This window comes from Fukomys damarensis, unplaced genomic scaffold, assembly GCF_012274545.1.
Source record: "Fukomys damarensis isolate Sample0158 unplaced genomic scaffold, DMR_v1.0_HiC HiC_scaffold_20, whole genome shotgun sequence".
Taxonomy (NCBI): Eukaryota; Metazoa; Chordata; class Mammalia; order Rodentia; family Bathyergidae; genus Fukomys; species Fukomys damarensis.
In genome coordinates, this window is record NW_022900932.1 from 40,197,737 (window position 1) to 40,212,715 (window position 14,979).

Genomic DNA, 14,979 nt, shown 5'->3' on the forward strand with positions numbered 1-14,979 from the left:
CACCTAACCCAAGGATGGCTTTCCAAAGATCATGACATTTTGGCTGAATCTCAGAAAATGTTCAGAAAATAGGCGGACACTGGAAGAGCATTCCAATAAGAGGAAACAGCTTGTCCTGGGACATGAAAGCAAGAGCGGGCATGGTGACACCAGAAAGTACTCTGGGAACATACCAGAGGCAGAGACAAATCAGATGCTCTCTGAGGTACACGGATGCTGCATGACCCTCCCTTCTCCATTAGCTAAAACGTTACAGAGGATACCAATTATCATCTTTCCCAAGTGTCCTAGTCACTTTCCTTCCTACCGAGTCATAATATATGACACCTGTAATTTACAAGAGAAGAGGTTTATTCTGATTTGTGTTTCAGTAGTCTTAGTCCCTGTGCTGTCAGCTGGCTCCAGGCAGAAGCAGTGTTGAGGAAGGGACTGGTGGAGGAAAGCTGCTCCCGTCATGGCAGCCAAGAAGCAGAGAGAAAACAGAGGAGCTGGAAGGGAGATAACCCCTTCCAGGTCATCCCTCCCCTCAGCACCTGGAAACATCAGATCTGCTACAGTGGCCCCGTAATCCAATCACCTTCCAAGTAAATGAGGTTCGGGGGGACATTTCAGATCTACATCATGACACCAAGTGATCCACTGAGTTGACCTCAACATAAATGAATTCAAGTTCCTAATTTGCCTCAAGCAGCATCTGAGTGACCATGGAACAGACTTTGATCCCCACTTCTGACAAGCAGGTAGCGTGGTTTTGAGGGCAGAACTGCATTTCGTGAATTCCCATTGTGACTTTATGTAAGCTTTTCCTAAAAGTAAATGATGTATTTATTCCTTTTAAGATAAAAGGAGAGTTTTCCAGGGGCATCAGTGAATCTTCCCCTTTAAAGAACTCTCTAATCTGAGGTTCGATGCCTGACTGGTAGAACGTGGTGTGGCTCAGTACTGAATGACATCACCAATCGTATTAAAAACAATGCTGTCTCTCAATGGGTGTTTTAAATGAATCGGGTCCTCAGCTAAACTCCTTTTGAATATAATCTTATTAATTCTTCATATTAATTCTACAGAAATGTTCCTACCATTATGAGGAATGAAGTTTAGCGATAAGGTACAGTGACTTATGTAAAGTTACAGTTAGGGAGTCAGAGACAAATCCAAAGGGACCTGTATCCTATTTCTTGAATTTTCTGCCTCAACAGAGCTGTCAGTGCCCTGGTATCCCAATCTTCCCAGTTGCTACAGAAACCTTGCTCTGAGCAGCCCTATCTCTGACTTTTCCTAGCCCCCGCTTCCTTTCTCTTCTATGAGGTTTATGAGACGCATTTATTAACTTTGGAATATTTTGGCATTATGACTTTTACAAATGAGCCTTTAGAAGATATCAGACATAGTCTCAAGCCTAAAATGTTTCTGTTCTAGTAGATATTCATTAGCACGCTCTTCCTTCAGTCAAGTAAAATGTGTAAGCACCTACTGTGTGCCCGGAACTCTGTGTTAGGAAGCAGAAGTAAATAACAAAGATTTTACACATTTAGTGGAATTTAACATGCATACCTAAATAATTTAGAGCAAATGCACAGCCGAAATCTAGGTCCATCTTCGTCAAAATATTTTCCCCTCAATTTCCATGACAGCACAATATCCAGGTGTTCCTCATAGCTCACTGACCCCCATCCCTTTTGAACTTTGGTGTCTCCTCCTCTTCTCCTAACCTTTTAATGTTTTCTTTCCTCAACTTATCCAGATGCTTTTCCTGTCTACTCTTCCCAACACCATAGCTTTAAGTATTATTTACACTGAAACTAAAATTTTTATCTATAGCCCTGACTTTTCCATAGAATTCTAAACTCCTATATCCACATGTCTGTTGATACCAAATTTAACATTCAGAATAGGACTCAATTCTACTCCCCATGCCTTTTAGTAAACAGCATCATCATCTACTGAATTGACTAAGCCAAAATCACAAGTCACAACCCCCACACAGCCCCACTTCCAGTTCATCAAATCCTATGTACCTCCAAGACAGATCCAGAATCATCATTTGTCTGCATCTTCACTATTCCCAACTTCATGCAATCTCTTGCTTCATCTTTTCCAGAAGTCTTCCAATTAATCTCCCAGTTTTCATTTTCACCTCCTTCTATTTTGTTCTTCACAAAGTACCACAGTGAACAATTAGAATAATAAATGAGACCATCCCACAATAACCTCCAAACTCTCCAGTAGCTTTATTGCACTAAAATAAAATACAAACTCTTTACTTAGTCTGAATCCAAAAGTAATTTGTGACTAATCTCATCCACTAATCTCATCTCCTTCCATGGTTTGCTTCGATCCCTCTATTCTAATCATAGTGGTTCATGGCCTTCACACCAGCTAGTACCTTTGCTTGGAATGGTCTTCTTCTGAATTAATATTCACATACCCGTGTCCTTACGTCACTTACATCTCAGTTCATGTGTCACCTTTTTAGAAGGCCCATCCATCATTATCCACTCTAAAATGCCACTCTGTGTTAATTCTGTGTGGTACTTGGCAGCAATTAATTATTGCAGGAGGGTGCACCCGCACATACTTTTAAATTATCTATTTCTTTCTTATTTATTTTTATTGAAATATAAGATCCAAAATAGCAAATAGCTTATTTGCTTTACACAGGATAGAAGTATAACCAATACATATTAGGTAAACAATAAATATCGAGGAAGTAAATAGATGAATTCCCTAGGACTCCCATAATAATAAAGAGTGATTTTGATATGCTAAGAAGTACATAACCAAGAGTTATAACATCTATTAGATGGCCCAGAAAGGAAATCAGTGTGGTAGGGCCTGCAGTACCCAGAAAGCTATCAAGTGTGAAGCCACAAAGCAATCCATCTATTAACACAGAATTTTCAAAGGTTTTCATTGAAAACAGAAGAGATATTTTCAATCCAAATATACAGAATACATATCTCTCAAAATAAAATTCTGAAATATGCAGGTAGCTGGGCCAGACTGATCATGGCTGGATCGGGGCATGCACTTTAAGTCTCCCCGTGTTTCACCATAAATATTGATAGTACCCTTTAGGTGGATGATTTCGTGTGATGTTCCAAATGAAAGATCCAGTTGGAAGAAAGAAAACAATCCAGCTGCCTCTCTTTGAAAGAATGGAAAATATTATCAGGATGCCCAGAAATATAGAATGCTCTGGAATTTTAATCAGAAGAGAGACTGTGACAAAAGTGATAGAGCAAATGGCTAAATGGACAATAATAAAGCTCCCCAAGTAGAACCATTAGAGATGTTTCCCAAAGGCCCACAGATGCTTAGCACTAGAGACTGGCATCCTTTACTCCACACATAACAAAATAGCAAGCACTTATATTTGACCTAGGGGCTATCATTTTATAGCAGTCCCTAGGAATTCTCCAGGCACAGAAACGCTGAATGAAAACAGATCAGAGTAGCTGGATTGTATTGATATACAAGCCCAACTGATATACAGTCCAATTGTTTGCAACCAGAGACTAAATGACTCATACTCCTTCAAGAAAGGTCATATCACACAGGAATTGACTATAAAACAATATCTGTGAACAAATTTTTAAAGCACCAAATGTTCTGATAACGTGAATAAGATAATCCTAGTTTACTTTCAACTAGATTACATCTCGAATAGTTAAAGATGGGGCTATGTCTTTATTCATGACAGTTTTGCATCCCATAATACTTAAGTATCTAAAAGGCAAACAATAAGGATTTGCTTAGTAAATAAATCTCACCATCATCTTCTCTAGCTTAGTCATGCATACAGTTCTCTCTCCCCTCCCCTTCCCTGCCCTCTCTGTCCATGTCACTTTCTCTCCCTTCCTTCCTCCTCCCCCATGTGGCCTCTCTGTAAGAGCTCACTGCTCATATTGTACCTTAAACCTGTGAAGAAATGATCTGATATTTCTTAATGATCCCATTTTAAGCCTAACTCAAAAGCTAACTGGTGCATTGGAATGCGGGAATGGCCTGGAACAATTTACAAGCAGTGAGACCAGATAATTAGATAGGCCCCCTCCTTTCTCCTGCTCTTAAACAAAAGCACTTTCAGGCACCTGGGGCACAAGCATCCTAAACGCTACAGTAGCCACCAAAACAAAGGGAACCCTGATGGCAAAAGCGTTAGGTTTACCCTATAATTTTGACCTGTTGATTTTAACTTAGGAGGACTATTCAAAAATTTTTTTACAGAGATCTTATCCCTCTGTGCACAACAACATCCCTTAATAATAGAGAAGAATAAAGTTAACATAATAATAACACTAATCATTGGGATGGTTCACATTTATTAGCACTCAGTATAAACTAGGGTGGCAATGAGAGACTTCCCCTATGCTATCCTGGTTAATTATCACAAACCTATGAGGAACTCATCAATATCACCTCTGTCTCAGATAAGCATCTTCTCTCTCAAATAAGTTAAAGGGCACAGGGCGTAGTTCGGTGATGCAGTTCTTGCCTTGTCTACACTAAGGGTTTGAGCCCCAGCATGGAAGAAGAACAAGGAGGAGGAGAGCGAAGAGAAGATAAATGATACCTCCATGATCACACAACCAGAAATAGAAAATTTGGGGCTTGAACTACAGCCAGTTGACTCCAGGGCCCGGGCAGTATTCATCTTTAAATTGTTCATTCTTTTCTCCAGCACTAAGTATAGTGCCTGGCACTGGTCAAAGATTCAAGCTTCAAATATGGGCACCCACAATTGCTTAATGGCAGCTTAAAACAAAGAGCACAGTCCATGAAGCAAAACAACAACAACAACAAAAATCCTATGGCTTCAGGTCCCGACTGCCCTTTATGAATTCTAGGATCTTTGGTATGTTTGCTAAATTCTCTTAGTCTGCTTGCTCATCTGTAGGAAGAATATAGTAAAAGTAGCTTCACATGAGTCTTTATAAGGATTAAGGATTAAGTGAATTTAGCGCAGTGCCTAATGCATGGTAAAACCACATACAGACGCAAAATTCTTCACTCACAAATCTGAAACCCAAAGAGCTCAGAAATTAGACCTTTTTCTTAAACTGGTTTATTAGATTCCTATTACTGCTACACAAACTACCACAAACTTAGTGGTTAAAACCGTCACAAATTTTCTGGGGGTGTGCATACTAGTAATCCAAGCACTCTGAGAGGCTGAGGCAAGAGGACCACAGGTTCAAGTCCAGCCTGCGCAAGATAGTGACTTCGCACGACCCTGTCTCAAAATAAATTTTTTTAAAAAGGGCTGGGGATGTGACTCAGTGCAAAGGCCCTGAATTCAATGTTCAGTGCCAAAAACAAACAAAAAGAACAAGAATTTATGGTCCTATAGTTCTAAAGGTCAGAAGTCTTGTATGGGTCTCCCTAGGCTAAATCAATATGTAAACAGACTACAATTCTTCTAGAGGATTCAAGGAGAAAACATTTCCTCTTGGCCTTTTCCAGATTTCATGAGCTACCACCATTCCTAGGCATATATCCCTCTTTCATTTACAAAGTTGGCAATGGTGAATTGCTTCCCTCTCACTTCACTACTCAAACCTTTGCACCCACTGTCGTATCTCCTTCTCTGACTCCCTTCACTCCCCTTTCTCATTTTAGGATCACTGTGATTATACTTCACCCTCCCAGATAATCCTATATAACTCTCGATCGTAAAGTCAGCAGGTTAGTAACTTTAATTCGACTTGCTATATATATATCCCTTCTGATAATTATAACTCCCAGGGATTGGGACATAGATATAATGTATTTAGAGGGGCTATTATTCTGCCCCTCTAGGTGGAAAACCTACTTGGCTATAAAACTTAACGAGTTGATATGGCTATTTTTCATCTATGTTTCTCCCAAAAAAGCAGCTATTTATACATTTTATTATTGGATGCATCCCCAGGCCCTACTGGAAGTATGTCTTAGTCCATTTGTGCTACTATAACAAAGCACAACAGATTAAGTAATTTATAAAGAAAAGAAATGTATTTCTCACAGTTCTAGAGATTGGGAAGTCCAAGATCAAGACAGCAAAAGGATTGGTGGGTAGTGAGGGTTGTTTGCTGTACTATCAGAATTAGACTCTAGCATTTTTAGGTTTATATAGGTATAAAGTCAATTCCAGAAAGCCTAAATAAAACTGATTTAAGAAACCCTTCCTTAAAATTCTGTTACTTAGATTTACTCCCAAAACCACAATCTAAATAGTTAGTGGTCTCCAGAGAGATTAGAAAGAGAGAATTTATTACAGAAATTGGCTCACACATTTGTGAGGATAAGAAGTCCCACAGTAGGCCATCTAGAAGATGGAGAAGAATGAAGCTGGTACCATCGCTCACTCAAAATCCAAAGGTTTCAGAACCATAGAAAGCAAAGACATAACTCTCAATCTGAGGACTCAAACCAGAACCCCTCGGCCAGTGGTGGTGACTCCCTGGACCCAGAGGCCACACAACTGTAGTCTTGGTTTCCCAGGGCAGGAGAAGGGTGTCCAGCTCAGAAAAGAGAAGGTAATTTGTGTTTCTACTGCTTTGTTATTCTAAATAGGCCCTCAGCTAATTGGAAACTGTCTACCTAAATTGGTGAGGACATAGCTTTCTTACTCATGCCTTCAAAAAGACATACCCAGAGAAAAAATGCTTTATGGCTACCTGGGTATCCTTTACTCTAAACAAACTGACATCTAAAATTAACTATCATAGGGTGTTATATAATACATGTTCACAGAAACCCCCAAATATTCTGAATTCTGAAATATATTCGGCCTGAAAGGTCTTATATAAGATGCTATGTACTTATACTAATACAATAATAAAAACAATAATTAACTAAAAGGCATGAAGAAATGTTCCATGCTCAACATAGCTTATAGATTATGTGCAAAAAGCCAGTACACTCTATGCCTCAAAACACCTGCAGTCAGACTTCCCTAACCCAATCAAAGCTGATTCTACCTGTTCTTCTGATGTGTCTCTGGGAAGATTACTTAGTCTCCACCAGATTTCTGACACTCAACATAAAGGAAGGGGTTTGAGTGGGATAAGAGCATTCACAAAGATCAAGATTAAACAAGATGCAGACACCTTGGCACATAGCATACACTCAGTAATGTACCACTATGGCTAGTGATTATGCTCCCCTACTTGGATATTACCTTCATTCCAGACACCTATGGTTTTCCCTCTGGGATGTGTGGGATGCATCAAAAATGAGTGTGTTTGTTTGTTTGTTTTCCCTGAAAGAAAAAGGTTCTGGAAGTTTCATTTGGTTTTGCCTGCATTTTCACCCTTTTCCAAGGCATAGAAATGATGATAAGAACCATTTCCTGACTCTAAGCTTCTAAGGTAAATTTAAATTACATCACTGGTAACTTTGTTATTGTCAGTGAACTGCATATGCTCAGAAAGCAGCAAGTGACTCACCAATCTACTATCTCTTGATGGAACCACCCTCCGGGACTACCTCACTGCCTACATTTTGCTTCTGTTTTCACCAGATAACGTACTGATCCCAAGTCGGTTGTCTAAGTATATTTCTCCACTATCATCAAGGGGAGTGTTTTATGAGAAACTGCGAGTAAGAAGTCCAGGCCAGATGTTCAGATTCAGAAACCAGAAATACCATTCTTTCCTCCCTTCTTTCCTGCCGTTCCTTCCTTCTACAGTCAGTCCACAAAAATAAACTTAACATCTACTTCATGCCAAATATTTTGCCAGTGCTGGAGGTACAGTCTCCAACAAGAAAGGCTCATGTTCTGCCATGCAGAACATCCCACAAATCATGAAATTCATTACAGTTAATTTCACAAAACAAGAATTACAAATTGAGGTGAGTGCTAAGAAGAAAATGTGCAAGGTGCTATTAGACTGTTTAGGATACTCTAGGGATTCCAGGAATGGTTTCACATGACAGTCATTTCTAATTGAGAACCTACCTGAAGAGTGATAAGAATTAACCAGCCAAAGAGGTAGAACAGTAACTCAAAGGGGAAATGAAGAGACTTGTTAAGGCACATAATAGCAAAAAGTCAAGGAATAAAAAAGATCAGAGATGCTAAAATATGAGAGGTGGGAAAAGGCAGATAGATGAGTGGTTAGTCAGTAGGTAGATGAGGAAAAAAAGGGAGGACAGAATCAAAGGTAGAAGGAAGAAGTTAGCAACACCAAAAGGGCCAAATCTGGCCCTAGTCTGTTTCCCACAGGCCCCCAGCTAAGGATGCTTTTTATATTTTTAAATGGTTATAAAAATTTTAAAAAGAACACTATTTCAAGATGTAGTAAAATTGCACGCAATTTAAATTTCAGTACCCATGAAGGTTTTATTAGGTCTCAGCTTCACCCATACAGTGATGTATTACCTATGGCTGGTTTCATTCTATAATGACAAAGTTGAAGAATTGAAAAAGAGACTATGTGGTTCACAAGCTGGAAATACTTACTATCTAGCTTTTCATAGGAAAAAGAAAAGTTTGCCAACCTCTGCATTAGTGAGATGATCTGAGGCTAAATTATACAATCTTCTATGGATCACATCAAAGATTTAGGATCTTATTCCAAAGAGTAGAGAAACTCATCAAAGACTGTGAAATAGGATAATGAATAAAAGACAGGGCCCAAATTCAACTACATTTCAGACCAGGAAGCTTCAAAAAACGACACATGTATGAGTTTCACTCCTAGACTGTGATTTAACTGGTCTTGTGTATAGCCAGATCTCTGCAATTTGGCAGAAGTGGAGAGAGATTCCTAGGTAATTCTAATATACAGTCAAGATCAAGAACCATGAATATAATCATATTTTCCTGTTTTAATGATCACCCCAATTCAGAGGTTCTTGCTGCATGTTAAAATCACCTGCAAGCTATTTTCAAACAAAATGATATGCAGGCCTACCTAGACCAATTACATTAGGATCTCTAGAGAGGGGGAGCCCCAAGTACGGTTATTTTTTTTTAGTTGCCCAGATGACATTAACATGTCACCAGGGTTGTGCACTCTGCATTAACATGGGCCAAGGACAGAGACAGAGCAATCCCTGAGAATGTACACTGAGTAACCCAACCAAAGGATGATGAAGACTGGTTAAACTCGGAGGCAGCAGGGAGGGGCAATCATCAGGTCTTGGTGATTAGTTGGTGAGAGAGAAGAGTTTAGGTGGGAAGTTCAAAAATCACTCTCCAATGTGTACCAAAGCAATGAGATACAAACTGATCCCATTATTGGAATGAAAAGGAAAAGGTTTGGGCAAGAAGGGCATTAGTTCTGTTCTAATACAGCACTGAAAAGGAGGATGCCTACAGAAGAGTTGGTCAGATTAAAGGTATAAGTGACTGGAATTAAATGATATAGGGTCTTGAAAGTTATTCTACAAGATCCTCTTCATACAGCAGGCAACGGCCACAATAATGTAACAGAACATGAACAGGCTTTGGTTTTAGACACTGCGCCTGCCACATACAACGTATGTGTGTGTTTCCTCGACTTCCTCACCTGTAGAACATTAAAAGTGTTTGGGTATGTCTCATTGATCCTTGGCCAGTGGTAACAATGGCAAACACTCAATACATACTCTTGTCAAGAACGTGAAGATTCAGTGAGATATGATATCTTAATGTCTAGAAACTTAAGTAGCACAACAGACACTCATAAAATTGTAACATTAATCCTGAAGGATTTCTAAAGGGGAATGACACAGTGATACCCTCGCACTAATGTTTTAGGAAGTAAATGTGCACATCTGTAGGGAAAACAAGCAAGTGAAAGAAGAAACAATACTTAACTTTAGTAGCCAGGATTGAGTTTAGCTGCAGTGATAATAATACAATAGTATCTGTTAATCATTTAGTTAAGAATCCAGGATTCCAAAAATATTTTCCCTCAGAGTCCAGGCAACCCTTTCAGCCTACTGTTCTTCCTTCCCAAGCATGGCTCTTGTTATCCATCTTGAGCAAGATGGCCAGAGCTCCAGTTACCATGGCAATGAGATGGGAGAAGGACAGGAAGGAAGAGAACACATAGCAACTGTCTTCAAGGAAGTTCCCAGAAGTCAAAAACATAATATTTCTACTAACATCTCCTGAACCAAAATTTAACAGTATGACCACACCCAACTGCAATGGAAGCCAGGATATGTAGTCTTTATACTGAGCAGCCATATCCCAGCAAAAACAGGAATTCCCATTAGGAGGAGAGTCTGGGATACACAACCAGCAGTATCTACTGCAAGGGGTCAAGTCTGATTACTTTAGACTTCTCCCACTCTATTTCCAAGAAGTCCTCCATGCTCCCTATGCATGAGTTCACGAATATGCTGATTCACCCGCTTTATGTTCTGCTCCTCTTTTGCCCAGGATATTTTCTGGCCTTTTTCGACACCAGTCTAATTCTATATTTCTAAAACCAATGACAGGATTTATCTTTTATCATGAGCTGTGTTCAAACTTTTATTATTTTCCTTAAATATATATGCACACATACATAAATACATGATGCCTGAATATATTTGAACACAATTCCCTCCATAGAAAGTGTGCACCTTAGACAAGTTACATTATTTTTAAGTACAAAGAGTAAAATATTGAAGGATAGAAAGCAACAAGAGGATAATGTCTTGCAAACAGGAAGGGCTCCAAGAGAATGTGGGTGAGAGGAGAGGGTGAGGGAGAGGGCAAATAAGTAGAACAGAGATATGCCAGGTACAAGAACCTAAGGTCCTCAATGAACGTAAACATTATACTCATAAGTATGAGATAACATTAACAAGTCACTTCAGCTTTCTGAGTTTCAAGTTCCTCTTACATCAAGTGACAGTAATTATGCTCACCTCACAAAGCGCTGGTGCGGAATAAAGGAGATTTCTGGATGTGGAAGTAGTGTGTGAGTACCTCTTAGCAGTCAGCATTTCTCCCCCGAGGTGTTACTTTCAGTTAGTTAACATAAGAAGAGAATTAAAGTTGTCTGGAGGAAGTGCTACCGAAGAACACGGCAGAAGTCCTGCTTCTTCTCTTCCCTTTCACTTTTTCTTAGCAAAGCTATAAGATTGTCAGTTCTTAAAATGTATCTAAAAGCTACAAAATTAATTTTAGAGATGAACAAGGATGACTTCCTTCTAAGAGAAAGGCAATCTAGAGAAGCCAGAATGCCCCTGCTCTGCTGATCACAGCAGAATTAAAGCCAAGAGCAGAACACAGATCATCAAAGGAATGAGTCATAGTACCTGGCAAGGAAGCAAGACTTCAACTAGACACCAGTCAGAAATGAGTATTACAGCTCTTGGAAGTAAGCCGCAAGAGTTCCTGTAACTGTGAACAACCCAAAGATGACCCCCGCCAGCATACACGAAGCTAAAAACAAATTGTTGCTGATGTATTAAAATAAAAAATGCACTTGCTCTGATTAATCAAAAATCTAATATAGACCCAAAAACACTTCACAAAACGTCATCAAATAGATACTTTTGTGTCTTTTATCATAAAACAAAATGCATATGCTGGGAGGTACCTAAAATATACGTGGATGCTTTAACAATAATTTTTAAAGTGAACTCTCAATCAAGAAATAGATTACGCCATCTCAGAAACATGCCTCTCTAGTCACAATCTCATTGTCACCAAGAAATAAGCACTATCCTAGTTCTCATGATATACATTTCTTCTCTTTTTATACCTATGTATACAATGGTGTTGGTCTACTTCAGTTTTATATGAATGGAATCACACATATGGATTCTTTCATGTTTCTTCTATTGAGCATTATGTTTGTGATACTAAAGTATTTGCTCATAAAATATGATACCTAAAATTTGACTGCAATGAATCAGAAATCTGTTTCCACAAGATCTCTAGGTAGTTCTGATTCATACTCAAATTTGATAACCACTCCTGAATAGTTATTCTGTTGTGTCTATACCACAATTTATTTCCTCAGGCTACTGTTGACATGGGCATGTATTATTTCAAGTTCTGAAGCTTCAGTTTGGTGGATATATATATTTTTGGAAGGCTTTTGCAATATACATATGTATATATATATATATATATATAGTTATATCTAAATAGATATATAGACCAGTCAACATTCTCAACAATACATGACAGCAACAAATTACTTTCAGAAGGGCTCACTAATATTCAATACTACTAGTAACATATAAATATTCTGTTTATTCCACATCCTCGCCACCCATGGTATTTTTCAGGCATCTTAATCGCATTTTTAAGCCTTCCAGGTTGGGATCAAAAAATCACATAATTAGCAAACAGAACTTCAAATGTGAAATTATTTTCACAAATATAGACATGCATTGTGTAACAATACAGATCAGAGATACACTCTAAGAAATGCACTGTAAAGTGATTTCATCACTGTACAAACCTCACAAAGTGACTATACCCAAACTAAGACGGGTACACCATCACTGCATGATATAACCTTATGAGACTACCACTGCACGCACAGTCTGGCACTGACTGAAACACTGTCATAAAGCAAATGACTATATATTATTTGGAAATTATTTGGAAAATAATTTCACACGGGAAAATATTTAATATGATAGAAAAAACAAAAGTCAGTATGACTAGAAAGTAGAAACCAAGACATAATGTTGTATAAGATGCTGAGGAATAACGGAGAGACCAATCAAGGATATTTTACATATGCTAGAGTTTGAATCTGAGTCCAAGAGAAAAGAAAAACCAATGAAGCATGTAAAGCAGGAAATTTATAGGATATTTCTTCATTCCTACATTTAATATTTTGAGCACACATTTTCTTCTAGCTATAACTGGATTTCTTGGTGCTTCAGAGCAATGTTGTTGAAACAACTTAAAAAGCTGAACAAAGCACAAATGCACACACACACACACACACACATACATGTGTGCACATGTTCAAAGGCATCATAGAGTTATTGAGCGATCTAGGACTGTGGGGAACATACTCCTAGAGAAAAAAGAACCAAAGAAAGATATATCAAAATCCTGCAGTCACTTCTTCCCAGGGTTATTTGCTAAAATAAAGTGAGAGGTGAGGGGCTGAACATTCAAGCTAAGAGCTTCATCGGAGTGATTATTAAGAGGCAAAAACACAAGAGCTCCTGGCAGTCTCTAGGGACTAGAGAGACAAAAATTATGTACCTGAGAGGTCAAGATCCCAGTGGGAAGGGAGGAGCAGAAAGCTAAGCCTCACACTCATCTGGTGTTCCCTCCAAGGCATTTGCTGAATTCTGAAAAGGTATAGGGCAAGAAGCAAAGAAGCCATGAAGAAAATTCCCAAAAAGTTTTCAGTGAGAGTATTTACAGTCTCCCTTCTGAAGATAAAAATTAGAGTTCTGCACTAGCCAGAGGGAGAAGTCACTGAGAAAATCCTAGGCTCTTAGTTGAAATGTCAAGAAAGTTACATTCCAGACAGAGGCATCTGCCAGTCACAGAGCTTTATCAAAATTAAAACATAGCCTACAGTTAGCTTAGTCTCTAATTGGATTAAAATAATCATCCCCTCAAATACGTCTGCCTAGCAGCTATTTTCTCTGCAGAAAAATAACATCATTCATAATATCTACAGTTTTCATACAAAATATTGAGTATAGGTTCCAAATTTACCACTTACGCTATGACACAGACCAAATACCAAGAGGGACCAAAAAAAAAACAGATCGCACAAAGCAATTCCAAGGGATTCACATGCTGGAATTAGTATACCAAAAAATATACCTATAATTAACACACTGCAGAATTTAACAATATGAAAGAAGTTTTCACCAGAAAATCAGAATCAATATAAAAGGGACTTCTAGAACTATAAAATATAATTACTAAAATTAAGAACTCAACAGATAAGGTTGAAAAACAGACTCAATATAGCAGAAGAAATTATTAATAAAATGGAAAGCAGATAAAAATCGAAGCACAGAACTGGACATGCAGCTCAGTGCCAGAACATTTGCCAATGTGTGTGAAGCCCTGGGTTCAATCCCCAGTAGCAAAACAAAACAACCTGAAGCACACAGAAAAAAGTGAAATGGAAAATATGCAAAAGACTGCAAGAGATACATGTGATATATAAAAAGACAAAGATATAATACAGAGCAGAGAGAGAATGAAACAGTAAATGTGTTTGAAGAGATAGGAGCAAACTGATTAAAGTTATCCATGCACAGGGCCGGAGATTTAGCTCAGTGGTTCTGCTGCCTGCCTTGCAAATGCAAGGTCTTAAATTCGATCCCTGATACCACCCCCACCAAAAAACAATGCACAAATGCAAAAGTCACTAAGAACCCAAAGCAGGATTAGCAATCAATAAACAACAACAAAAAAAATAGTCAACACTGCTACACCTAGGAGCACTGATGAAAATGAAAACAAGAAGAAATGCTAAAAGCAGACAGAGAAAAAAGACATCTTGCCTTCAAAAGAGTAACAAAAACATTAGCGGATGGCTAATTTGGCAACAGAAATGATGGCAGTCTGAAGACAATGGAACAATGTTTTGAATTACTGGGGAAAACTGCAAATACAGCATTCTACACTCCACAAAAGCATTCCAAGGTAAAGGTAAAATTAAGACATTTTCAGGAAAGTAAAAACTGAGAGGGTCTTTCACCTGAAAACCTTGACTTAAAAAGAAAAAAGAAAATGCTAATGGGAATTGAATTGACAGAAGAAAATGATTCCCGGATAAAAGAAAGCATAATACAGGAAAGAGTAAAGAGCACTGAGAAAATCTAAACATGTTGGCAAATGAAAATGAATATTTATTTTTTCTAAAAAAAGTAAAAGCCAGACATGGTGGTACATGCCTGTAATCCCAGCAAACTGAGAGGCTGAGGCAAGAGGATCACAAGTTTGAGCCTAGCCTGGGCAATTTAGCAAGACCCCTGTCTCAAAATAAGAAATAAAAAAGGCTGGGGACATAACTCAGGAAGCCCTGGGTTCAATCCCCAGTACAGAGGAAGGAAGGAAGGAAGGAA

The 14,979-nt window shown here is 38.5% G+C and overlaps 1 protein-coding gene across 4 annotated transcripts in view; it reads right to left on the bottom strand.

The window, feature by feature from the left end:
- The window catches only part of Htr7 (5-hydroxytryptamine receptor 7), a 111,544-nt gene that overhangs the window by 92,159 nt on the left and 4,406 nt on the right, over window positions 1–14,979 (bottom strand). Inside the window, exon 1 of one of the 4 annotated variants that reach the window (XM_033766651.1) lies at window positions 10,834–11,094. The exons of the other annotated variants lie outside the window; for them this stretch is intronic. The gene's annotated coding sequence lies outside the window, so the exon portion shown is untranslated. Of the gene's footprint in view, window positions 1–10,833; window positions 11,095–14,979 lie in introns of those variants that run through there. 4 annotated transcript variants of the gene reach the window in all.